The 25,415-nt window shown below is 45.4% G+C and overlaps 1 protein-coding gene across 1 annotated transcript in view; it reads left to right on the top strand.

Annotated features, from left to right (window-relative positions):
* Positions 1-203: 203 nt before the first annotated feature.
* Positions 204-25,415, top strand: part of PROM1 (prominin 1) — a 359,429-nt gene continuing 334,217 nt past the window's right edge. The window contains exon 1 of the mRNA XM_063921206.1: positions 204-529. The gene's annotated coding sequence lies outside the window, so the exon portion shown is untranslated. The remainder of the gene's footprint in view (positions 530-25,415) is intronic.

Raw genomic sequence — 25,415 nt, 5'->3', positions numbered from 1 at the left:
GTGTCGTCTAACCTTGTCAGGTCTGTGCCCTTGATGAAGAGTCCTCTCCCTCCTATGAAAGTCCCTTCTCCAGGCAGTGATTTAAATTCAGCCTGACGGTTCTCTTAAAATGTTCATGCATAAGAGAATGAGATGAAAATATCCACCTTGCAGCAGCTAAGAGCTTTCTGTCTGAGGTCTGACTAAGCTTTGGATGTGGAGCCCCTGAGAACCAGATAATGAATAATTCATTGTGGGTGGTCTTACCACATGAATGAGGATTGTCATTGGGTGGGAGCAGGCTGGCTCTCCCTTCAGTGGGTGCTCAATGAGAATGCATCAGATAGTCTCACTGCAGGCGAGAGATCCTAGCAGCTGAGCAGTGCCACCGATGCACCAAGTGATCAGTGACCCCAGGGGGCACCTCATCAATGAGACGCAGCAAATGCCACTGCACACAGAGACTTTATTACCTCTTATCCTCCCCTGATTGATAAAAAGAGAGAGAGAAGAATGATATATACTGGCTTGGGGGGTCTGTGTGTTACAGGTAAGTCTGATACTTGTCTGACAGCAAATCACACTGTACTGGAATTGCAGCTTAAATGTGATTACTTTTTTCCCAAATGGCTAGCATCACATACATACAGAGTCACTACACAAGGTTGTCCTTGCTTGAGGACAGGTGAATTCATCTGGATGACTGATGCACTGATTGACACCTGCTTACAAGCTGATATACTGGCTGCTACATTGTAACCTGTTGAGCCATCCTGAGGACTAGGGTTGTTTGATCAGTGTTAACCATTAGAGTTGGGGGAATGATTAACTCATTCATTGCTAGGTAACAATGCTCTACAGATATCTGCCAATGCTTGTTGGAATCAGGCAATGTGATTTAGTATAATTCCACAGATACATTCCATCAACCTGTTGTTTTACTGGCAGGGATGTCTGCCTCCCATTAATATCATTTCACGCTTGCTTAGTAGCTGACTTTAAAACACAGTGAGTGGGATTGAAACCTAGAGACTGCGAGGGCTAATAATGATTTGCTGTTCCCGCACACAGCTCACCTGCCAGGGAGAGCACTGGGGGTGGTCTGCTAGTGAATGAGAGTTGTAACTGAGAATCCAGCCCACTGACCTGTGTAGTGACCTCCACCCAGCCTAATAGCTGAGCACCTGGATGAGCTGCTCTGTGTGTTGTTTCTTCATTATTAACTCTTGCGCTGCCAGGGAGAGCACTGGGGGTGGTCTGCTAGTGAATGAGAGTGTAACTGAGAATCCAGCCCACTGACCTGTGTAGTGACCTCCACCCAGTCTAATAGCTGAGCACCTGGATGAGCTGCTCTGTGTGTTGTTTCTTCATTATTAACTCTTGCGCTGCCAGGGGCTATGCTTTGCATTACCCAGTTAATATACAAATAACACAGCACAATTAGGCTGCGGTATCCAACTGGTATCATAATTGGATCTCTATTTAGCAGTCTTAGAAAATGTACCAGCCTGAATCCTTTTCACAGGCTTGTAATATTGGTTCTGCTTTTTCAAATTCATTTTCCAACTACAGTAAATTAATTAATGGAGTTAAGTGCTGTGCACCCAAAATGTGCTGTCCTAGACCTCAGGCTTGTTCCCTAAATGGAGACAGCGGCGTCTCTAGAGAGGAGGGGACCCGTGTGCAGACTCCGTGTGTGGGCACCCACCTCTCCCGTAGCCGTCACTGCTAGCGCACTGACCACTAGAGACTCTGGCACAGTACCAGAGTCTACAGCGCATGTGCAGGACTCAGAAAAAATGGCGCGGCGTACATTTTTCAGAGTCCTGCGCATGCGCTGTAAACTCTGGCACTGTGCCAGAGTCTACAGCGCTCAGAGAGCTAGCAGCGACGGCTACGGGAGACGCACTGTCAGCGATGGCTCCGGAAAGGTAAGTATAGGAGAAATGCCTGCGGCACCCCCTGGACTCAGGGGCCCATGTGCACCGCACACACTGCACCCATTATAGAAACACCAATGAATGGAAACAGGTCACCACTAACCCAGGGTTTCCCAGACACAGTCCACAAGGCACTCTGTCAGTCCTGGTTTTCGGGATATCCATACTTGTGCACAGGTGGTACAATTTAAGCTGAAATTGTGCTTAAGCATGGATATCCTTGAAACTGGACTGTTAGGGTACCTTGAGGACTGAATACGGACCTCTCTATTAACTTTAACAAAGTGAAGGACTAATGTGACAAAATACAAGCTGTTTGATGTGGGAGAGTAAAAAATAGAAGGTAGGTATGTAATAGTGTAAAATAATATGATAAATATTATATACTATCGCACAAACATATATTTTACAGCAGGGTTTCCCAACCTCCTAACAGTAAAGGTTTTAGTGATATACGTGCCTGGGCACGGATGGTAAAAAAAAAAAAAAAAAACGAGGTACTAATTAAGTCACCTGTGCTCAAGTATGGCTATCCTTAAAACCTGGACTGTTAGGCCAGGTACACATTAGGCCTGGCTTTCCCAACCTCGGTCCTCAAGGCACACTAATGTGCCCTACACACTTGCCGATGTGTGCGTGCGATATGAACCATCTTGTTCAGAAACGAATCGTTCATATCGCTCAGTGTGTATGCACCAACGATGAACGATGCGCGGCACCCCGGGTTGTTGGTTCTCCATCGCTTTGCAATGCAAGTCAATTTGGACAATGATCGATCATCATTCAGATCAAGATCGATCATCGCCAAAATAGAACACATCGGCAAGTGTGTAGGGTGCATAACAGTCCAGGTTTTAGTGATTTTTATGCTTGAGCACAAGTGATTTAATTAGTACTCCACTTATTTTTATTTAACCACCGGTGCTGAAGCCTGGATATCACTTAAACCTGCACGGTTATACCCCTTTTCCACCTGTAGCACGGGTTTCAGCCGGGAGCCTGACACGTCTGCGACCCATGCTACAGCCCCCTTCTACACTAGCTCCACCAACCCGACATATTGCCGGGTTGGTGACGCTGATGCGGCAGGGGCAGCGCTGGGAGATCACACGGCTTCCGTTCCCACTACACAGCTTACCGGGTTGAACATGTGTTCAACCTGGCAAGCTACCTGGGTAGGATTCCCGGATCACTTGATCCGAGAATTTGCAGGGGGGGCCGTTTCCACTAGGAAAAAATACGGGTAAATGCGCGCCCCCGCGCATTTACCCGTGTTTTTAGAGCTAGCGGAAAAGAGGTATAAGTGTGCCTTGAGGACCGAGGTTGGGAATGCCTGCATTAGGCAATATACTGCACTATATATCACTCCAATGCGAACAGGTTGAGTATCCAATATCCAAATATTCCGAAATACGGAATTTTTTGAGTGAGGTAGTGAAACCTTTGTTTTCTGATGGCTCACTGTATACAAACTATGTTTAATACACAAAGTTATTAAAAATATTGTATTAAATAACCTTCAGGCTGTGTGTATAAGGTGTATATGAAACATAAATGCATTCTGTGCTTAGACTTGGGTCCCATAGCCATGATATCTCACTATGGTATGCAATTATTCCAAAATACGGAAAAATCCAATATCCAAAATACTTCTGGTCTGAAGCATTTTGGATAAAGGATACTCAACCTGTATCATCCATATCACACAGTGGATAGGATAAATCAATCATCGCATTGCATCCCACCACTCACCACATGCATATTAGCGTTTACTAACGCAATCTGCATGAATACAATCACAAAACACAGCTCTTGCGGTAAGAGCTGTCCATTGCGATGATAGGACTTTAGGGTTTATGACCCGGCGCACTATCTGCGCATGTATCGGATGACACGTGCTTCGTGTGGGGTGCTGGAAGGGATCCGATTGGATCCTTCTCAGTGGGAAAGTGCAGTAAGAAGCCCATAGGCTTCTATTGGGCAACGTCCTCTGAACATGGCGTTGCCCACCTCATCGAAACCCCCAAAATCTATTGCATTCTGGGGTTTGGTGTATATGATGTAAGCGGCTAAAAACCTCCAAAAACAACATTATCGGAGGTTTGGATGCATATTTTGGGTTTGCTGCATCCCGCTCACTGTGTAAGCTCTATCACACATGCAGGTAAATGTGGGAGATTTTATATATATATATATATATATATATATATATATTATAGGCTGTGCCGTCAGAGAGAAAAAAAAACACATCGTCCTGCTCTGTACCTCACCTTAGATTGCCTTGAAGACCAAGGTTGGGAAACCATGTTTTAGAGACTGTATTCAACATACTGTAATAGCAAAATACACAAGTCAAAATACTTATGAACTACATAACGTACCTCACATATAGGTAAATCATAGTACATGGCTCTTGTTATGAACTCAGTTATATTTATACAGGCAGTAAGCTTGTTTTTGCAAGTATCAGTAGTTTACTTTAGTTGCTAATTCTATTGGTTATTTGATTGGGTTCACAATTATTGTCTAATTGTTAATGATCAATGTACTGTGTGTAATGAACCTGGTAAGAAATGATTAACCCAGGGGTCATTAACTCAGCATTTTCTTGCTATGATCTTCTGAAGTCTGGGTTCTGTCAGGAATTGATTGATGATCTCATGCTTATGTCAGGAGATATTTAAAACCAAATGTGTGGGAGATGGCAGAGAGATTGCTTACGCTCAATCCTTGTTTTAAGGGAACATTTTCAGCAGCATTGCTCCAAGGATCACACTGCGGTGCTGTTCTAAGCACCAGAATAACAATGCAATCCAAATGATAGCAGGAAGTGAATGTGATAATCCATGTGGAAGTGCAATTACATCCACTGATTTATTACAGATGGGTTAAAAAATGGTCAGGACAGTAGAAAATAATGTGTAATGGCTGCAGAAATAGGTTGCAATACTTGGACCTCAGATGTTTTGTCAGCTAGCCCCACCTATATTTATGTGCAGCATGTCAACCAGACGCTCCCTCAGAGTCATTGGTGGTCATTCCGAGTTGTTCGCTAGCTGCATTCGTTCGCTGTGCAGCGATGAGGCAAAAAAACGGCCCTTCTGCGCATGCATATGTGGCGCAATGCGCACGCGCGGCATACTATTACAACGAACAATGTAGTTTTACACAGGGTCTAGCGATGCTTTTCAGTCGCACAGGCAGCCGCAGAGTGATTGACAGGAAGAGGGTGTTTCTGGGTGTCAACTGACCGTTTTCATGGAGTGGTCAGAAAAACGCAGGCGTGGCTGGGCGAACGCAGGGCGTGTTTGTGTCATCAAATCAGGAACTAAAAGGTCTGAAGTGATCGCAAGCGCTGAGTAGGTTTGAAGCTACTCTGGAACTGCACAAAAAAAATTTGTAGCCGCTCTGCGATCCCTTCGTTCGCACTTCTGCAAAGCTAAAATACACTCCCAGTGGGCGGCGGCATAGCGTTTGCACGGCTGCTAAAAACTGCTAGCGAGCGATCAACTCGGAATGACCACCATTGTCCAATCAATTGCTAGCTAGCCCCATATGCATCTCTTTTAGATATATGAAACAAATCAATGTACAGTAATTTACAAAAAGCCAAGACGTGACTTAGGTATATACCCCTTTCAGACCAAAGTCCCGGGTCCAGCCAGGTCACTGAACACGGGTTTCAAGCTGTGTCAGACTCACAGCAGCTTGAAACCTGTTCACACGGCAGGCTGGACCCAGGATATTGTTGGTGCTTCCCTCTGTCATCGCTCTCCAACTGCCCGGAATGCTGCTCTCACTATGCTGTGAAGTGTGAACGGACCTGGTTACTGGTTCCACTACCCTGTAACCCGGGACCTTCCTACCCAGGTTGGATTCCAAGGTCACTTGTCCCGGGCTAACCCTTTCACACTGAGCCGTAATGCAGGTTAACCCTGCAATAGCCCTTGTTTTGCGGTGCTGTGCAAGGGGTATTACTGAGGATGGGATGTACTAACGGGAAAATGCGTTTTTCGAGGTTTGAATGCATTTCCCACATGGAAGTTTAAACTTTACAGAGCTTGTACTCGATAGGTAACACCATCTATAGAAACCTATGGGATTCTTTCCACGTAGTTTTCAGAGTGGGATCCAATAAGAAACTGCTCAGTGTCCCCAGCGGGTCGCGCATGCGCAATAGGACCCTCAGGTCCTATAGCAATCACAGCTCTTATCGGAAGAGCTGTTCTTTGCAATTTTAATCACAACTGTACATGTATTCTGTACACTTGTGGATGGGATGAAAAATACATGGACCTTGTGGTTTTGTTGGAACCCTACTCTAAACTGTAGGACTCTGAAATCACCCCCATTTTGTGTCATCTCTTCTAGGGGTAGACTATTCCACCCTGGGTAATCCTACGCAGAGCGCCCAAGATGGCTGCTGCACTTGGTACCTGTGAGGGTGGAATACACAACCCTTGGAAGTTATTACCCAAAATACCTGCACCAATCCTGCGTTATGCTTGCTGTGGGCTTAAGGTTTTTCTTTTATGTCTGTGTTGCTTGTCTATTGTTGTATTACTCAAATCCTCTGTATCATGTGCATTGTTTTTGATGTCTGTAAAGCGCCTTGAGTCCTGTTGGAGAAAGAGCGCTATATAAATAAAATTATTAATATTATTATTATTATTATTATTCTGGCGTTATTTATGCCACTTTGCATGTGGGTCATTCCATGACACTTCATAACAAAAAAAAATAACTTTTGAACCTGACCGTCTCAGATTTTCTTGAAATTTGGTAGGATGATAGACGACATAAAGTTACTTTCATATGTAACCATTTTAGCTCTCAGTTGTACACAGTGCTCATGCAACAGGGTTGCAAACATGACAAAAAATGTAAAATTTTGCTTGCAAGGTCAAGTAAAAAAAATTCATAACTTTGCTTCTAATTGTGGTAGAACTTTCATGTCAATCCGAAGATCAACCTTAGTGCATACTTACCTACTCTCCATGTTTCTGCGGGAGACACCCAGTTTCTCGGGTAGTCCCCCCGCAGAGGCGTCACTGTTCCCTGTGACACCCGGTGTGGGAAGAAATGGTAAATGCGCTACGGCAAAAAGGGGCATGGTCCCTTTAAGAAAGGGGCGTGGCATCACGGCCTGGACCCCCGTTTCGTCACTCCGGGGGGTGCCGGAGATGTGGGCTGCCTCGGGGACCAGTGTAAGTGCAGTGCCGGCTCCTGCACAGTGACAGGAGCAGGGTGCTGCACATAATGTAAAAGTGCAGCACCCCGCTTCTGTCACTGAAGAGCAGTCAGCACTTTGGTGTCACCCTTTGGCAGGTGACACCCAGGTGCGGGCCGCACCCACGTTGTGATGCCCCGGAAGAGTGGGCACCCCTCCTGCATTCTGCCTACTTCCTAGTGAATTGGGCAGTATGGGGAGAATAAGAAAGAGAAATTGCAAACCCAGCGGAGGGGGCGGAGCTTAATGACGCGGTTATATGCTAATTGTGTCTGACGAAAGGCGCAAATAAAGGTGTCTGAAACGTTGATTGAAAAAGCTTGTGGAGCTGTGTATTTTCTCTTGCAAAACCTTGGAGTGCCGCCCACCAATCTGTGCTGTCTGCTGGGCTCTGTAGTGCCACGGGAGGGCACCCAGGTATTCATGTTATGCTGTTGGAGTGCCGGTCACACGTGTGTATATATATATATATATATATATATATATATATATATATATATATAATTTTGTGTGATGATCAGGCACTCACTGGTAATGGTGATGACTTGGTCCGGTGCCCTTACTGGTCCTCCACAAGCTGGAAGATGTAGATAGGTGCTGGGTAGTACGGCACTCAGACGCTGATAGTCAAATTGAATGGGAGCCCTTGATAGCTGTCAACGTTTCAATTTAATAAATTTTTCTCAAGACATACATTGGTGTATGTCTTGAGAAAAATTTATTAAATTGAAACGTTGACAGCTATCAAGGGCTCCCATTCAATTTGACTATCAGCGTCTGAGTGCCGTACTACCCAGCACCTATATATATATATATATATATATATATATTTCTCTGGCTGGGTCCACAGGATAACATTGGGATATTGTCGAGCGACAGCGATAATGGCACCAACACGGTCACGAGCTTTCTGGCCTCCCAGAATGCATTGGGGCCTCCACTATATAGTCCCGCCCACTGACTCAGTCAGATCAGTTTTTTGCTTGGTGCGGCAGGAAGCCGCATGGTCACAGGGCTGCTGTGAGAGCAGCCTCAAGTTTTCATTACTTTATTTTTATAGACTTACTATAATGTTTTTTAGAGCGACTTCTCTTAACAGCGTCTTAAACACATATTAGAAAGAGTCGCTCCAACAACTCCCCACTGGGTCGCAACAACGCTTACCTTCGGGTATCAGTGCTGTCTCGACGGGCGTCTGTGTCGGATGTTCTAGCAGGTCCAGCAGACGTAACCAGGCTGTGGCCGGAGCATGGGGAGACAGTGAGTATATGGACTTCCTCTTACTAGAGGGGTCAGGACACAGCTACACTGATTTGGTGGAGACTACAAACAGTGTGTTGATGCGCCGAACATCTCGAGTGTGACAGCGCTACGCTCCGGGGATCATAGGCGCCAGGACTAGGTAGAGGCCGCGATCCTGGGAGTTTAAGTCAACAGGGGGATTCAGACGCTCTCCTGGCCGCCCCTCCTCCGAGTTCATGGCCAGTTCCCGCGTGTCTCTCGTTTCATGAACTGAATGACCTCACTTCCGGCTCAGACGCTACCACGAGGGTACTCGGTCACAGCTTAGACGCTCCGGTTGTGTACACTGGATATAAACCCGCCCAGACCGAGTCGCAGGCCTTAGTGTCTGCATACACGTGGAAGTCGCTCAGCGTCCGTTGGTGAGCGTCCGTGTCCGTTATCAGTTATCAAGAGCGGCAGTGTACACCAGTAGCGTCTGAATCCACTCAGCGTCTTACCAGCATATTTGCTTGGATATGGAAGTGTGGTGAGTCTCCCTGTATCCCGCTCTCTGGAGGCAGGGTATACAGTACTAGAAATTCTCTCTACTTTTTAGTATGCATTGTTAATTTTTAGTACCTATTGCATATGAGACCTGTATATTACTGTGTTTTCTGCATGTTATGTTGAAAATAGAACCAGTTAAAACAGAAGTGCAATTTTCCTACTTATGTATAAGTTATTATGGAGGTTGTATTCTCATATGACAATGTCTAATGCTTTAACATGTGACTGACTGCTAGTATGTGTGCTGACTTTTCTGTGTAATGTCAGTCCTGTTCTGACCCTCAAATCAGGTGCACTGTGGTCAGATTGATCTCACCTCTATATACTGACATATAGGGTGATTTTCAGTCACAAATTGTGTAGTCAATAACAGGTTAATACCATGTCTGTGAGCGGCAAAAGTGATGAGGAGAATTTATCAAGCACTCCTATAGCCCTAACATGCTTATCTTGTAAGTCAGGGGTAATTGATATGAATCAATTGGTCACTTATGAGGGTTTGTGTGCAAACTGTTTCGCTTTTCAGCGAAGTAAAAAGCAGGAGTTGGTTCAACCACCAACAGAGCCACCATGGAATATGTTCGCAAAGACTCTGTCTTCAATAGCGGACAGGTTAGCTCCGGTAGCACCACCTCAAGGGTTAGGTTACACTATGAACCCATACATGCAGCTCCCCTCCTGTGGTTTGGTTCCAGTAGCCTCTACGAGCAACCAAGGGGCAGGTAAGACTAAGACAGATACGTCTGTGTGGCAGACTACACAAGATGATACATCGGATGATGATGAGGAAACAATAGAATGAACTCCGTATCATGATCAGTCGCAGAGCTTTAGTTCAGAAGATGTAGCTAAACTTATTAATGCCGTGAAGGCTGTGCTTTCTTTGGAACAGCCAGCCAAGACAGCGTTAAAAGCAAAAGCACCTGTATTTAAAGAACAAAATCAGTGAAAGCTGAATTTCCAGCGTCAAATGAGTTGACGGAAATGATGGATGAGTCTTGGGCAGCGCCCAGTAAAAAGTATAAGATTCCTAAGAGATGGGATTCTTATTATCCATTTCCTGCTGGGGATTGTTCGAAGAGAGAAGTTCCTCCAAAAGTAGATGCACATGTTCTGCGACTCGTGCATAAATCTGCTTTACCACTGTCATCTACCTCTTTGAATGATGTCACAGACAGAAGGGTAGAGAGCCTTTTGAAAAATATTTTTTCTCTAGTAGGAGCAGTGGTAAGACCTGCTATGGCTTCGGCCTGGGTAGCAAAGGCTATGGGCGAATGGATAGAGGAACTAGAGAACAGCATCCCTTCTCCTACTGGGGAGCAAGAGGATCGTTTTTGCCGTTTAAGACAATCTGCCCAGTACTTGGAAGAAGCAGCAATTGATGTAGGTACAGTTGCTTCTAAAGCTTCAGCCTTGACAGTAGTCGCTCGTCGAGCAATTTGGCTACGTACCTGGAAGGCAGATGCGGAATCCAAGAAAGAATTGGAAGCATTGCCTTTTGTGGGTAATATATTATTTGGAAAACCTTTATCGGATATCCTAGAATCGGAGGCTGAATCGAAAAAGGTCAGATTTCCGGCTACCTATAACCCTAAGTCCAAGGGTTTAAAATTTTGCTCATTTCGCTGGCAAAGCAAAGCAAAAGCTAAAGAGGAGCCTAAACAACCCCAGTTTAAATCCAGGGGTAGGAAGCAGTGGGCTAGCAAAAAGCCAGCTTCCAAACCTGAACAGAAACCCTCAACCTGAAGAGACGGGCCTCCGCCTGGAGGATTTCAGGGTTGGGGGCCGACTCCTTCAATTTGCACACATATGGCAACAGTCAACAGCAGATGCCTGGGTGCAGAAGGTAGTATCTCAGGGGTATGGGTTCCCATTCAGGAGGCAGCCTCCTCAAAGATTTTTTTGCACCAGCCCGTCTCGTATAGAGTCGAAGGCCAATGCCCTGCAAGAAGCAGTCCAAAAATTACTGCAGTCAGGTGTGATTGTCCCAGTACCTCCATCACAAAAGGGACAGGGGTATTACTCCAATCTATTTCTAATCCAGAAACCAAATGGGTCATATCGACCAATTCTTAATCTGAAAATGTTGAACAAATACATATGGATCCCGAAGTTCCACATGGAGACGTTACGCTCCATAATGTTGGCTATGGAACCGGGAGACTACATGGTATCTGTGGATGTACGGGATGCTTACCTACATATGCCTATAGCACTGTCACATCAGTGTTACCTCAGGTTTGCCATCTTCCAGGAACATTTCCAGTTCCAAGCTCTGCCGTTCGGGCTAGCTACAGCACCCAGGGTGTTTACCAAGATCATGGTGGTTATGGCAGCTTGTCTGCGCAAGCAGGGGATAAGAATATTCCCATACCTCGACGACCTGTTAATCTATGCACAGTCGCAAGATTTACTGTTGAGCCATCTCCAACAGACGATAGTTTGTTTACAGAGACACGGGTGGCTCATAAATTGGGAGAAGTCGTCCCTGAATCCGTCACAGCGGATGGTTCATTTGGGGGCCATATTGGATTCAGACCTACAGAGAGTTCTCTTACCAGAGAAAAAGATAGTCAAGGTGCAGGTCATGGCTCAGGAAGCGTTGCAAGCCCAGACAATGTCAGTCCATGCAGCAATGCGACTGTTGGGTCTGATGGTATCAACCTTCGACATGGTGGAATATGCGCAATTCCACTCCAGACCGTTGCAGCATCTCATTTTGACCAAATGGAACGGAAATCATCAAACGATAAAGAAGCAGATGATAAAGATTCCAGTAAATGTAAAAAGGTCTCTAGCGTGGTGGCTACAGACAGACCATTTAAACAAGGGGAGACCCTTTTGGATAAAAGAGTGGCAAGTCCTGACAACAGATGCCAGCCTGCAAGGCTGGGGGGCGGTACTCGGAAGCCTATGGTTCCAAGGAAAATGGACCGCAAGGGAAAGTCGCCTGCCGATAAATCTGTTGGAGATAAGGGACGTTTACTTGGCTCTAGTTCAGGCAAACGACAATCTACAAGGAAGACCAGTCCAGATCCGCTCAGACAATGCGACGGCAGTAGCATACCTCAATCATCAAGGAGGAACTCACAGCAAGAGTCTGATGGAGGAAGTAACTTCCATTCTAAGATGGGCAGAACTCCATCTCCCGGCATTGTCAGCAGTATTTGTCCCGGGTGTACTAAATTGGGAAGCAGATTTTCTCAGTCGGCACACCATTCAGGAAACCGAATGGGCACTACACCCAGAAGTGTTTCAGACACTGGTGAACAGATGGGGTCTACCAGAGATAGACCTTATGGCGTCTCGTCTAAACAACAAAGTTCTGAGGTACGGATCAAGAACAAGGGACCCAGGAGCGGTCCTGATAGACGCACTGTCAGTAGAATGGAGGTTTCAGCTGGCATATCTGTTCCCTCCAATATCTCTGTTACCCAGAGTAGTGAGAAAGATAAAACAGGCAAAAGGAGCAATCATTCTAATAGCTCCAGCTTGGCCAAGAAGGCATTGGTACACAGATCTGTTGAGAATGTCCGTGGAAGCACCGATACTGCTCCCTCAACGTCCAGATCTGTTAATGCAGGGTCCTTGTTGTCACAGTCATCTGGATCGCCTATCTTTGACGGCGTGGCTGTTGAAACCTCTATCTTAGAGGCTAAAGGATTTTCGAAACAAGTAATCCAAACCATGCTTAGAGCAAGAAAGCCTTCTTCGGTTCGTGTGTATCATAGAATTTGGCAAGCCTATATTCACTGGTGTACTGGAAAAAATTACAATCCGAGATCTTTTAAAGTAGCTAGGATTTTGGATTTCCTTCAGGCAGGATTGGATAAAGGGTTGAAAGTTGCTTCCTTGAGGATGCAAGTCTCCGCGTTGACTGTATGGTTTCAGCAGAAGATTGCTGACCTACAGAATGTACGTACGTTTTTCCAAGGAGTAGTACATATTCAACCTCCATTTGTTCCTCCTGCAGCTCCGGTGGGATTTGAATCTAGTTCTTAAATTTCTCCAGGGTCCTCTGTTTGAACCACTTGAGAGAGCAGATCTTAAGTGGTTAACGGTTAAAGTTCTTTTTTTACTGGCAATGGCGTCAGCCAGAAGAGTGTCAGATTTAGGAGCATTATCATGTAAGTCTCCTTTCCTAAGTTTTTTTTCAGACAGAGCAGTTCTCAGAACGAGATCTAGTTATCTTCCAAAGGTGGTATCAAAGTTTCACCTGAATGAAGAGATTGTAGTCCCAGCTTTTCAGGTATCGGGACTATCTGCGGGAGAAGCATCGCTGGACGTGGTCCGAGCTTTGAGAATCTACACAGATCGTACTAGTGCCATCAGGAAAACGGATTCTCTCTTCATCCTATATGGATTCCATAGAAGAGGATTGCCTGCTAGTAAACAGACGCTGGCGAGATGGCTCCGAATGGTAATATCTGGAGCTTATTCTCATGCAGATCTCCCTATTCCGGCTAATGTCTCTGCACACTCTACACGTAAGGTAGGTCCTTCTTGGGCAGCACAATAGGGTGCTTCAGCAGAACAGATATGTAGGGCAGCCACATGGTCTTCCATAAACACATTCATCAGACATTATGCCTTGGATACTTTTGCCTCTCATGACGCAGACTTCGGGCGAAAGGTCCTCCTGTGCAATCAGGAGCGTCCCCACCACTAAAATGGCTTTGGGAATCCCAATGTTATCCTGTGGATAATCCTGTGGACCCAGCCAGAGAAATATACGTTATGGTAAGAACTTACCGTTGATAACGTGATTTCTCTTATGTCCACAGGGATCCACAGGGATCCCACCCTGACGCATCTGATTTGAGGATCTAGACAGTCACTAAAACCTCTTCCTTCTTGTATGGAAGGGTGTGCATGTGTGTTCTTATCGCCTGTACAGGTCTCTACCTAATGTTCCTGCCTAAAATCGCTGTGGAAAGAACTGATCTGACTGAGTCAGTGGGCGGGACTATATAGTGGAGGCCCCAATGCATTCTGGGAGGCCAGAAAGCCGTGACCGTGTTGGTGCCATTTTCGCTGTCGCTCGACAATATCCCAATGTTATCCTGTGGATACCTGTGGACATAAGAGAAATCACGTTATCAACGGTAAGTTCTTACCATAACGTGTGTATATATATATATATATATATATATATATATATATATACATACTCTATTTCCATTTTCTTTTTATATCCTTTTCTTTGGTTTTTGGTTTTTATTCCATGTAATAAGTCTGTGGTTTATACTGAGCCATGATGTTTATGTTGTGTTCCATTTCTTTCTTCTATAGTTCAAAATCTGAGAGATGCTTTAATCAAAAATTATAGCTTGACTAGCATGCATTCTACCAATTTTCAGGATAATTTGGCCAGTCAGAGGTACTGTACCATAATAGATTTTTATGGATGATACTTAATGAGGAAACAACCTTAATAAGCTGTAAATTCACAGAACAAAACAATGAAAATAAAAACAATTTAGAAGTATCGTGTATTATCCATGGGAAATATATTATAGTACAAAGATTTTTAAAGAACTAAGGCTACGGCCACACATTGCGGCCAAGTGGGTCCCGTTCAGCAGGACCCGTGTGGCCGGAAGGAGACTGTACATGGGCACCTATGCAGGCGCCCACATATGTGCGGCAGTCCTGTCTCCACCGGATCCAACCGCAGCATGAGCCGGATGGCGGGATGATGGGATTTCAAGGTGAACACATACATTAAAATTAGTGATGTGCACCGGACATTTTTCGGGTTTTGTGTTTTGGTTTTGGATTCGGTTCCGCGGCCGTGTTTTGGATTCGGACATGTTTTGGCAAAACCTCACTGAAAATTTTTTGTCGGATTCGGGTGTGTTTTGGATTCGGGTGTTTTTTTACAAAAAACCCTCAAAAACAGCTTAAATCATAGAATTTGGGGGTCATTTTGATCCCACAGTATTATTAACCTCAATAACCATAATTTCCACTCATTTCCAGTCTATTCTGAACACCTCACACCTCACAATATTATTTTTAGTCCTAAAATTTGCACCAAGGTCGCTGGATGACTAAGCTAAGCGACCCAAGTGGCCGACACAAACACCTGGCCCATCTAGGAGTGGCACTGCAGTGTCAGACAGGATGGCAGATTAAAAAAATTGTCCCCAGACAGCACATGATGCAAAGAAAAAAAGAGGCGCAATGAGGTAGCTGTGTGACTAAGCTAAGCGACCCAAGTGGCCGACACAAACACCTGGCCCATCTAGGAGTGGCACTGCAGTGTCAGGCAGGATGGCACTTCAAAAAAATAGTCCCCAAACAGCACATGATGCAAAGAAAAATGAAAGAAAAAAGAGGTGCAAGATGGAATTATCCTTGGGCCCTCCCAACCACCCTTATGTTGTATAAACAGGACATGCACACTTTAACAAACCCATCATTTCAGCGACAGGGTCTGCCACACAACTGTGACTGAAATGACTGGTTGGTTTGGGCCCCCACCAAAAAAGAAGCAATCAATCTCTCCTTGCACAAACTGGCTCTACAGAGGCAAGATGTCCACCTCATCATCATCCTCCGATTCCTCACCCCTTTCACTGTGTACATCCCCCTCCTCACAGATTATTAATTCGTTCCCACTGGAATCCACCATCTCAGGTCCCTGTGTACTTTCTGCAGGCAATTGCTGGTGAATGTCTCCACGGAGGAATTGATTATAATTCATTTTGATGAACATCATCTTCTCCACATTTTCTGGAAGTAACCTCGTACGCCGATTGCTGACAAGGTGAGCGGCTGCACTAAACACTCTTTCGGAGTACACACTGGAGGGGGGGCAACTTAGGTAAAATAAAGCCAGTTTCTGCAAGGGCCTCCAAATTGCCTCTTTTTCCTGCCAGTATACGTACGGACTGTCTGACGTGCCTACTTGGATGCGGTCACTCATATAATCCTCCACCATTCTTTCAATGGTGACAGAATCATATGCAGTGACAGTAGACGACATGTCAGTAATCATTGGCAGGTCATTCAGTCCGGACCAGATGTCAGCACTCGCTCCAGACTGCCCTGCATCACCGCCAGCGGGTGGGCTCGGAATTCTTAGCCTTTTCCTCGCACCCCCAGTTGCGGGAGAATGTGAAGGAGGAGCTGTTGACGGGTCACGTTCCACTTGACTTGACAATTTTCTCACCAGCAGGTCTTTGAACCTCTGCAGACTTGTGTCTGCCGGAAAGAGAGATACAACGTAGGTTTTAAATCTAGGATCGAGCACGGTGGCCAAAATGTAGTGCTCTGATTTCAACAGATTGACCACCCGTGAATCCTGGTTAAGCGAATTAAGGGCTCCATCCACAAGTCCCACATGCCTAGCGGAATCGCTCTGTTTTAGCTTCTCCTTCAATGTCTCCAGCTACTTCTGCAAAAGCCTGATGAGGGGAATGACCTGACTCAGGCTGGCAGTGTCTGAACTGACTTCACGTGTGGCAAGTTCAAAGGGTTGCAGAACCTTGCACAACGTTGAAATCATTCTCCACTGCGCTTGAGTCAGGTGCATTCCCCCTCCTTTGCCTATATCGTAGGCAGATGTATAGGCTTGAATGGCCTTTTGCTTCCACCTCGTTACCACCTCTTGCTTCAGATGATGGCAGGGCAGGTTCAGGACTGTTTGCTGGTGCTCCAGTCTTCGGCATGCGGTGGCTGAATGCCGAAAGTGGCCCGCAATTCTTCGGGCCACCGACAGCATCTCTTGCACGCCCCTGTTGTTTTTTAAATAATTCTGCACCACCAAATTCAATGTATGTGCAAAACATGGGACGTGCTGGAATTTGCCCACATGTAATGCACGCACAATATTGGTGGCGTTGTCCGATGTCACAAATCCCCAGGAGAGTCCAATTGGGGTAAGCCATTCTGCGATGATGTTCCTCAGTTTCCGTAAGAGGTTCTCAGCTGTGTGCCTCTTATGGAAAGCGGTGATACAAAGCGTAGCCTGCCTAGGAACGAGTTGGCGTTTGCGAGATGCTGCTACTGGTGCCGCCGCTGCTGTTCTTGCTGCGGGAGTGTCAAAGTCAGAAAAATATCACGCTACACACTGCCATATATGTACCTCATGCGAGTGCCTGCTGCGTGTGCATGAGCCCTCCCGTGCGTGCGCATACTCTCAGTTGCGTGCACCCGCAGGCGCACGGTATGCGCATTTACGGTAGAGTTGGTGTTCGTCTAGCGGGCGACTCAATCGTAACATTTTATTCATATAATGTATTTTGTAGATTATGGTCCCTTTGATAGAATCTGAAAGTTTAGTTAATGTAGTATGTTCGGGGACAAAGAGATCCCTCTTTGTTTGATACGAAGGGTCAGACAGGGGTTACACAGTGGTGTTTAGTATCCATCGGAAGAGAATATAATTAGCAATATTCCGGTGTTGGTTTGAAGCGGATTAATCGCTCGTGCGTATAGTTATGGACATAAGAAGTTTATGGACATTTACTATATTTGCACTTTATTACCCATGCGGCGGGAAACCCAGTTTCCCACCCACCTGAGCAGTTAGGAATAGTCACAGCCCACCTGTATGAACCAACCTATGACCTTTTGTTATAATGCGAAGACGAATTCCTGTGTCCAATGAACAATAAGAATGTAGGGACCATTGTACTGTATTGTGTGTAGTGTATAAAAGGACAAGCCGATCTGGGCCAGCTCTCTACTCTCTTCAACGGTTCTCATTGCTGATAATCGGGAGCTGGATATCCAGAAAAGGCGCTTGCGATTGTTTCCCCTGGTGCGTAAGTTCTCTGCAACCATATTGTCTCTTATTTTAATGTTATAAGCTATTCTCTCTCTCCTTCCCCCTTAAATGTAATGGTGTCTTTATTGTATTTTATGTGTAATGATTCGGTTAGGTATTTTATGTTATCTTGGTAGTGTATAACTTGTATTGTATTATTCTTTTGCAATTGAACGTTCATTCATTTCCTTAAAAGGCGTTAGACCCTTAGACCGGTATTTGAGTGTTTATTATATTGCTAAGGGGTTCTCTGAGCGTCACATACGCTCATACAGCTTTTAAACTAACAAGGTTACACTGTGTTGCATTTACACCTTATCACTGCACAAGGGTTTACAGTATAAGTACATTGTTTATGGCATAGTTATAAAGGTTTAACTCTGTGAGCGTCAGCGCCGCTTGTGATCTCCTCGTGGTCTCGAGCGTCCGCTACGCTGATAGCGTATCATTACGTTAGTCGGCAGCCTATAGCGTGCTTGCCTTTACGCTCTAAGCCGTGAGCGAACGTGCCGCTCATGCGTCTCGTCCACGGCTAAGCGTTCGCTACGCTACGTGCGTACTCTTACGGTATTCCATACGCTAATTGCGTACTGTGTTCTTTAACCTTTTAGAGTGTTTTATACAAGGTATAGAATAGGCATTGTCAGGAGGCAATACATCTACCCAGTGGGCTGTCACAGTCATATAGTCCTGAGTCTGCCCTGCTCCACTTGTCCACATGTACGTGGTTAAGTGGACATTGGGTACAACTGCATTTTTTAGGACACTGGTGACTCTTTTTCTGACGTCTGTGTACATTTTCGATATCGCCTGCCTAGAGAAATGGAACCTAGATGGTATTTGGTACCGGGGACACAGTACCTCAATGAAGTCTCTAGTTGCCTGTGAATTAACGGTGGATACCGGACACACGTTTCTCACCGCCCAGGCTGCCAAGGCCTGAGTTATCCGCTTTGCAGCAGGATGACTGCTGTGATATTTCATCTTCCTCACAAAGGACTGTTGGACAGTCAATTGCTTACTGGAAGTAGTACAAGTGGTCTTCCGACTTCCCCTCTGGGATGCCGATCGACTCCCAGCAGCAACAACAGGAGCGCCAGCAGCAGTAGGCGTTACACTCAAGGATGCATCGGAGGAATCCCAGGCAGGAGAGGACTCGTCAGACTTGACAGTGACATGGCTTGCAGGACTATTGGCTTTCCTGTGTAAGGAGGAAATTGACACTGAGGGAGTTGGTGGTGTGGTTTGCAGGGCTTGGTTACAAGAGGAAGGGATTTAGTGGTCAGTGGACTGCTTCCACTGTCATCCAAAGTTTTTGAACTTGTCACTGACTTTTGATGAATGCGGTCCAGGTGACGTATAAGGGAGGATGTTCCTAGGTGGTTAATGTCCTTACCCCTACTTATTACATTGACAAAGGCAACACACGGCTTGACACCAGTTGTCCGCATTTCTGTTGAAATAATTCCACACCGAAGAGGTGATTTTTTTTTTGTATTTTGACCAGGCATGTCAATGGCCATATTCGTCCCACGGACAACAGGTGTCTCCCCGGGTGCCTGACTTAAACAAACCACCTCACCATCAGAATCCTCCTTGTCAATTTCCTCCCCAGCGCCAGCAACATTCATATCCTCATCCTGGTGTACTTCAACAGTGACATCTTCAATTTGACTATCAGGAACTGGACTGCGGGTGCTCCTTCCAGCAATTGCAGGGGACGTGCAAATGGTGGAAGGCGTAACCTCTTCCCGTCCAGTGTTGGGAAGGTCAGGCATCGCAACCGACACAATTGGACTCTCCTTGGGGATTTGTGATTTAGAACGCACAGTTCTTTGCTGTGCTTTTGCCATCTTAACTCTTTTTTAAGTTTTCTAGCAGGAGGATGACTGCTTCCATCCTCAGGTGAAGCTGAACCACTAGCCATGAACATAGGCCAGGGCCTCAGCCGTTCCTTGCCACTCCGTGTCGTAAATGGCACATTAGCAAGTTTACGCTTCTCCTCAGATGATTTTGATTTAGATTTTCGGGTCATTTTACTGAGCTTTATTTTTTGGGATTCTACATGCTCTCTACTATGACATTGTGCATCGGCCTTGGCAGACGACGTTGATGGCATTTCATTGTCTCGGCCATGACTAGTGGCAGCAGCTTCAGCACGAGGTGGAAGTGGATCTTGATCTTTCCCTATTTTACCCTCCACATTTTTGTTCTCCATTTTTTAATGTGTGGAATTATATGCCAGTAATAGATCAACGTATAATACTGGTGGTGACTGGTCAGCAAAACTCTGCACTGTACTCCTCCTATATAATATACTGGTGGTCCCCAGTCCCCACAATAAAGCAGTGTGAGCACAGATATATGCAGCACAGTGAGCACAGATATGGAGCATTTTTCAGGCAGTGAACGTATAATACTGGTGGTCACTGGTCAGCAAAACTCTGCACTGTACTCCTCCAATATAATACTGGTGGTCCCCAGTCACCGCAATAAAGCAGTGTGAGCACAGATATATGCAGCACACTGAGCACAGATATGGGGCGTTTTTCAGGCAGAGAACGTATAATACTGGTGGTCACTGGTCAGCAAAACTCTGCACTGTACTCCTCCTATATAATATTGCTGGTCCCCAGAATAAAGATATTTGCACTGCAGCCCCCTGAAACAAAGTGAGAGGACGCCAGCCACGTCCTCTCACTATCATTTCCAATGCACGAGTGAAAAATGGCGGCGACGCGCGGCTCCTTATATAGAATCTGAATCTCGCGAGAATCCGACAGCGGGATGATGACGTTCGGGCGCGCTCGGGTTAACCGAGCAAGGCGAGAGGATCCGAGTCACTCGGACCCGTGAAAAAAAAGGTGAAGTTCGGGCGGGTACGGATCCCGAGGATCCGAACCGCTCATCAGTAATTGAAATGTGCTGTTGAAATCTCGTGTCACTGACCGAATCCTGTTCTGTGGGATCTCGCAGAACAGGATCCGTGTGCACACAAAACCCCCGTCCCGACGAAGCGGGTCCCATTCAACGGGACCCACTTGACCGCTATGTTTGGCTGTAGCCTAAGGGGTTGTTTTCATCGGATTTAGGGATTCTCCCTATTTAAGGGAAGACAAAAGCAGGGCTGTTTCTAGACAATTTGGCTCTTAGTGCGAACTATAAAAAATGTGGCCTGACTCTTCCCCATAGACATTCAAAAATGCGCCTGCCCAATAGACATTCTAAATATAAAATATTTGCTTTTGAAAAGGCATGTGGCCTCACTGCGATGGGCATGGCCTTGCAGGAAAAGATTACCTATTATGCCAAACATGCCCTGTATACCATTAAGTCCCCTTTACACCATATTATGCCACATACAGTAATGCCCCTTGCACCATATTATGACCCTGACACCAAATTATGCCCCAAACAGTTATGGCCCTGACACCATATTATGTCACACAGTAATGCATAAATAAAACAAAATACTCTACAACAAACGGAGATTTGAGAAAACATTAACATGCTGTAAGGGCGGTCCTTTCCACAAAGGTTAAATAGATGATTACTAGAGGTCCTTTCCCTGACAGATGCTAGAGTTCCAGTAGGACATCTAACATTTGTCTCCTCTATGGCAGTGGCCATTTTGGGTGGAACATTTTCAGTAGTATTACAGTACATGCGGTTGGCTAGATTGCATGGAATACTGCTGCAGACTCTGACCATGGCACCCATGTGCAACTGCACGACTCGCCAAGCCCTAGAAACGGCCCTGGAAAGGGATGAAGAGGGGAGGTACTAATTACCTGGGCCTGTTGGAGAGGCCCAGCAAGGACCCAGCCCAGCAGTTGAGTCCCCATTTGTAGCATACAATGCCGCATTTTACATATTTAGTACCGTGGATATGTCACTAGCCCTGGCCAGTAGTGGCCACCTCTGGGACTCGGAGAAGCTACAGTAGTTACAGCATATTTATAAAAAAACAAAAACAGCAGCAGTACCAGTATCACAGGCTGTCCTATGCTATTGTCATCTCATGATGACTGTAGCAGATGTGGTACAAAGACAAAATACTGTATTATTCAAATAAATAAATATTTTTCTTATCAAGACTGCATTAAAATTCTGTAAACTTTTTTTTTTTTTAGAAATTTACCCAGATCCTGGTTCCAGGTGCAGTGCATATGTGTGACCAGGTAAGGGATGCATGGTCAGAAGGGACATCAAGTGTCTGGTTTTTGGTGTGTAGGTTTTTTTTATTTTTTATTTTTGTTAAATAGCTATGTGAAACGCTGCAATAGAAAACATGGCTTCTTTAGGCTATTTGATAAAAAAAAGGCCCCTAACATTACATTTGCCCCACTGTTTGATCATTACGGGAGCACTACTCAATTATTGCAGGAGAGGCTAAACACAAGTATCTTTCATAGTGGCTGATGATGATGATGAGGGGGGGTGGGGAATTGTGAAGTCAAGTGGGCAGTGCAGGGGGCGTCGGAACATGGTGATGTAGTTCAGTTCTAATCACATCATAAAAATACATAAAAAGTCTCCATCTATCACGTAGGAGACCAAAAAGAGCCATAAAGAAGGGATTGGTCATATGCTCTCCTTCTCTTAGAGATCATGTTCTGTTCTAGTGTGCCATAGTAACAGTGAAGCACTATGATAACTTAAGTACCTATAGCCAGGGGCGTAGAGATGGAAGCCGGGCAAGCGCTGCTGGGAGCTGTAGTTTATTTTGAGTTTCTTCACTATACTGTGGCTCCGGTGTGCCTGGACATCGGCACCAGTCAGATTCAGCGCTTTTGGGGTTCCTCCTGAGACCCGCGGTGCCCTAAGTGGCTGCTCTAGTCTCATATCGGTAAATCCGTTACTGGTCCCAGTGACGGGGGGGAAGCCTTCTATCACCCGCTGATCTGATCTGAAAGTGTGAGGCTGCTCTGGGAGCACTGGGCACTCCCCCCAAAATGTTGAATACATGGCCAAGTTGTGAGGCCATGCCCCCTCTCCGGTGAGCAAGGGTCCCTATCTTCGGAATGAATAGTTGGGAGGTATGCCATAGTAAGCCTAAAAAGATGAAGTACAGGCTTAATGTTTCTTAGGGGCAGATTTATCACCATCTGCATCTGAGGACGTCCTATGATAAAATCGCTCCAATCCGCAATGTGTTACTTGATGACATTGTATGGATGTATCAATTAACGCATGCAAGGACAGAGCTGGCGAGAAAGCTCTGTCTCTGTGATTCCACTCCACAGCCTTATCTGTGTAGTTTTCACCTACACCATCAGGCACCCACTGCCCTTGTGATGACTCCCCCCCCCCGCACCACTAATCTAAACTTCCCCGTTTACTTACACAGTGTACGGGGAAGTATACAGGGTTCTGTTCATGTGAACCTCCGGTTCTGGTCATGTGATCGCCGGCTTCCTGCACTGTGACCCAGTCATCTGATTCTAAACTGCTGTAAATGCCAGCAGATGACCGGGGACACAGTGCAGGAGCCGGAGATCAGAATACCGGAGCCAGAGTAGAGCGCCTGAGCACTCCAAGACAGCGCACTTATATATATATATATATATATATATATATATTCAACGGGATAGGATTCTTGCCCATTAATAATAGACCCAAATAATTCTTAAATCTCTGTCCTTGACAACAACAATATATGAAACTATAAATCTAGAAAAAAAATCAGAATGTATGTAATGAGAAGTCTCACAGGAGGAGAATATCTGAATGTAAGAGATCGCAAGAATGAAAAACAGAATTATGTAATAATTGGATGTGAATGTAGCACTACAAATATCAATGAAAGTATATAGTTGTGTGCATTACTTAGATTTCCCATTTATATTGTCATAGGTTTACTTTTGTAACAGCTATATTTGCACTTAGTTACAATATACCTAATTAATAAATAAATATAATATAATATATACAGTGGCGGCTCCAGTGGGGGGCTGCAGGTCAGTTCAAATTTCAAATCGGGGAGCCACACCAACTGTCACCAAGTGCCATTTCAAACTGATTTACTGGCAGTTAGTCTGCCTTCCCTATTTGAACTTTGAACTGAGCTGCAGCAGCTCCTCTGGAGCCGCTTATATACATATATAATCACGCAGACAGCACTCCACTATAAAATGAGTAAAATCCCGGTGCCTTCCTAGGTGTCCCTTAGTCCAGGACCCAAAATGTGCAAAGCAGGTGGCGGCACTCGGATAAATATTTTTAGACCACAGCCACACTGAATCAGTGTTTTGATATTTAATATATTTGGTTGTCAGGATATTCGTCTTCTGGTATGCATTTATGTATAGATATCTAATATGTGTAGTAGGGAAGAGACATGCCGGGTCACCTCAGTGTCTGTCCATTGCCCAACCTCTCTCTCTAGTTGCTGCTCCACACCTGCCTCCTCTCTTTGTAGCTCTGTCCCCAACAGAATATTCCACCTCCTTGCCTGCTAAGCTATGGTCTGTCCCCTCTCCCTAGTAACATGCGCCATTGGGGAACTCGCCCCCCGGATCCCATTGTACATGCATGGTGGAGACAGACAGACCCTAGCAGATTATTAAATAGATATAGTTTAGGTTTGTATACAGACGATATACATAATCTTCTACTAGTGATTTACTAATATATTTTATACAGTGAATCTATTTTTATGAAAATACAGCGTCATCAGTTTACTAGAAATTGGTGCCTTTTGACTATTCGGCCATTGAGCACCTCACTAACCTCACTGGATCCCAGTCATTTGAAGATTGCATTTTCATAAATGTTGATGTGCAAAACAAAATGTCTGCCTCCACTATGTATGTATTTGCCTACTTTTTAAGTCTTATTTATAGGAGATTCTGGAGTGGGGGTCCAAGGGCAAGTTTGGGGGATGCAAATTGCACGAGCAGGCCCCACCACTCGCCACACAATGCTATGAATCAGGGCATTGTGCAATTTTTGGTATGTCCACAATATATAGCGAATGGCATCAGTGAGCACCTGCTTAGAAAATTGGCCGTAAGCAGGCATGTGGCCACCTCACATGGGAGTCTGAAAATGTGTATGTCTGCCGACTCCCCGACATTCCGGAACAGTAAGCAAGTATGTGTGCAGGCTACAGGTGAATTGCGCAAGAACAACACTTTAAAACTATTACACCGTTACTACTTACAATTGAGACTAGCAATGAAAACATGTTGTAAGCATTTTCTCTTGAAAGTATATTATAATTTAGTTTTGTTGAAGGAGGAGTGTGTTGGGGGGGGGGGGGCAGGGGCAGTTCTGTGACACGATATTAACTGAATGAGACGTAGGGGTTGTTTGGTCTGGAGGGGCAGTTCTGGGACATGATTTTCATTGAGGGAGAAGGGAGGGGCTGACAGATTTAGGGCAGGGCAGTTCTAGGACATGATTTGAATTGAGGGAGAAAAGGGGGTTTGTCAGGTCTGGGGGGCAGTTCTGGGATATGATTTTAATTGAGGGAGTTGTCAAGTTTGAAATTGACAGTAATTGAGGAAGGAGGAGAGGTTGTTAGGTCTATTGTATGTTGCATAATTGAAGGAGGCTGTCAGGTCTGGGGTGTCATCATAACCGAGGGAGGCTGTCAGGCCTGGGGTATGATCATAACTGAGGGAGGCTGTCAGGTCTGGGGTATGATCATAACTGAGGAAGGCTGTCCGGTCTGGGGTATGATCATATCTGAGGG

The sequence above is a fragment of the Pseudophryne corroboree genome, chromosome 1, assembly GCF_028390025.1.
Source record: "Pseudophryne corroboree isolate aPseCor3 chromosome 1, aPseCor3.hap2, whole genome shotgun sequence".
Classification (NCBI taxonomy): Eukaryota; Metazoa; Chordata; class Amphibia; order Anura; family Myobatrachidae; genus Pseudophryne; species Pseudophryne corroboree.
The sequence above is the reverse complement of the archived record's forward strand: the minus strand, read 5'-3'. Positions and strand labels throughout refer to the sequence as shown.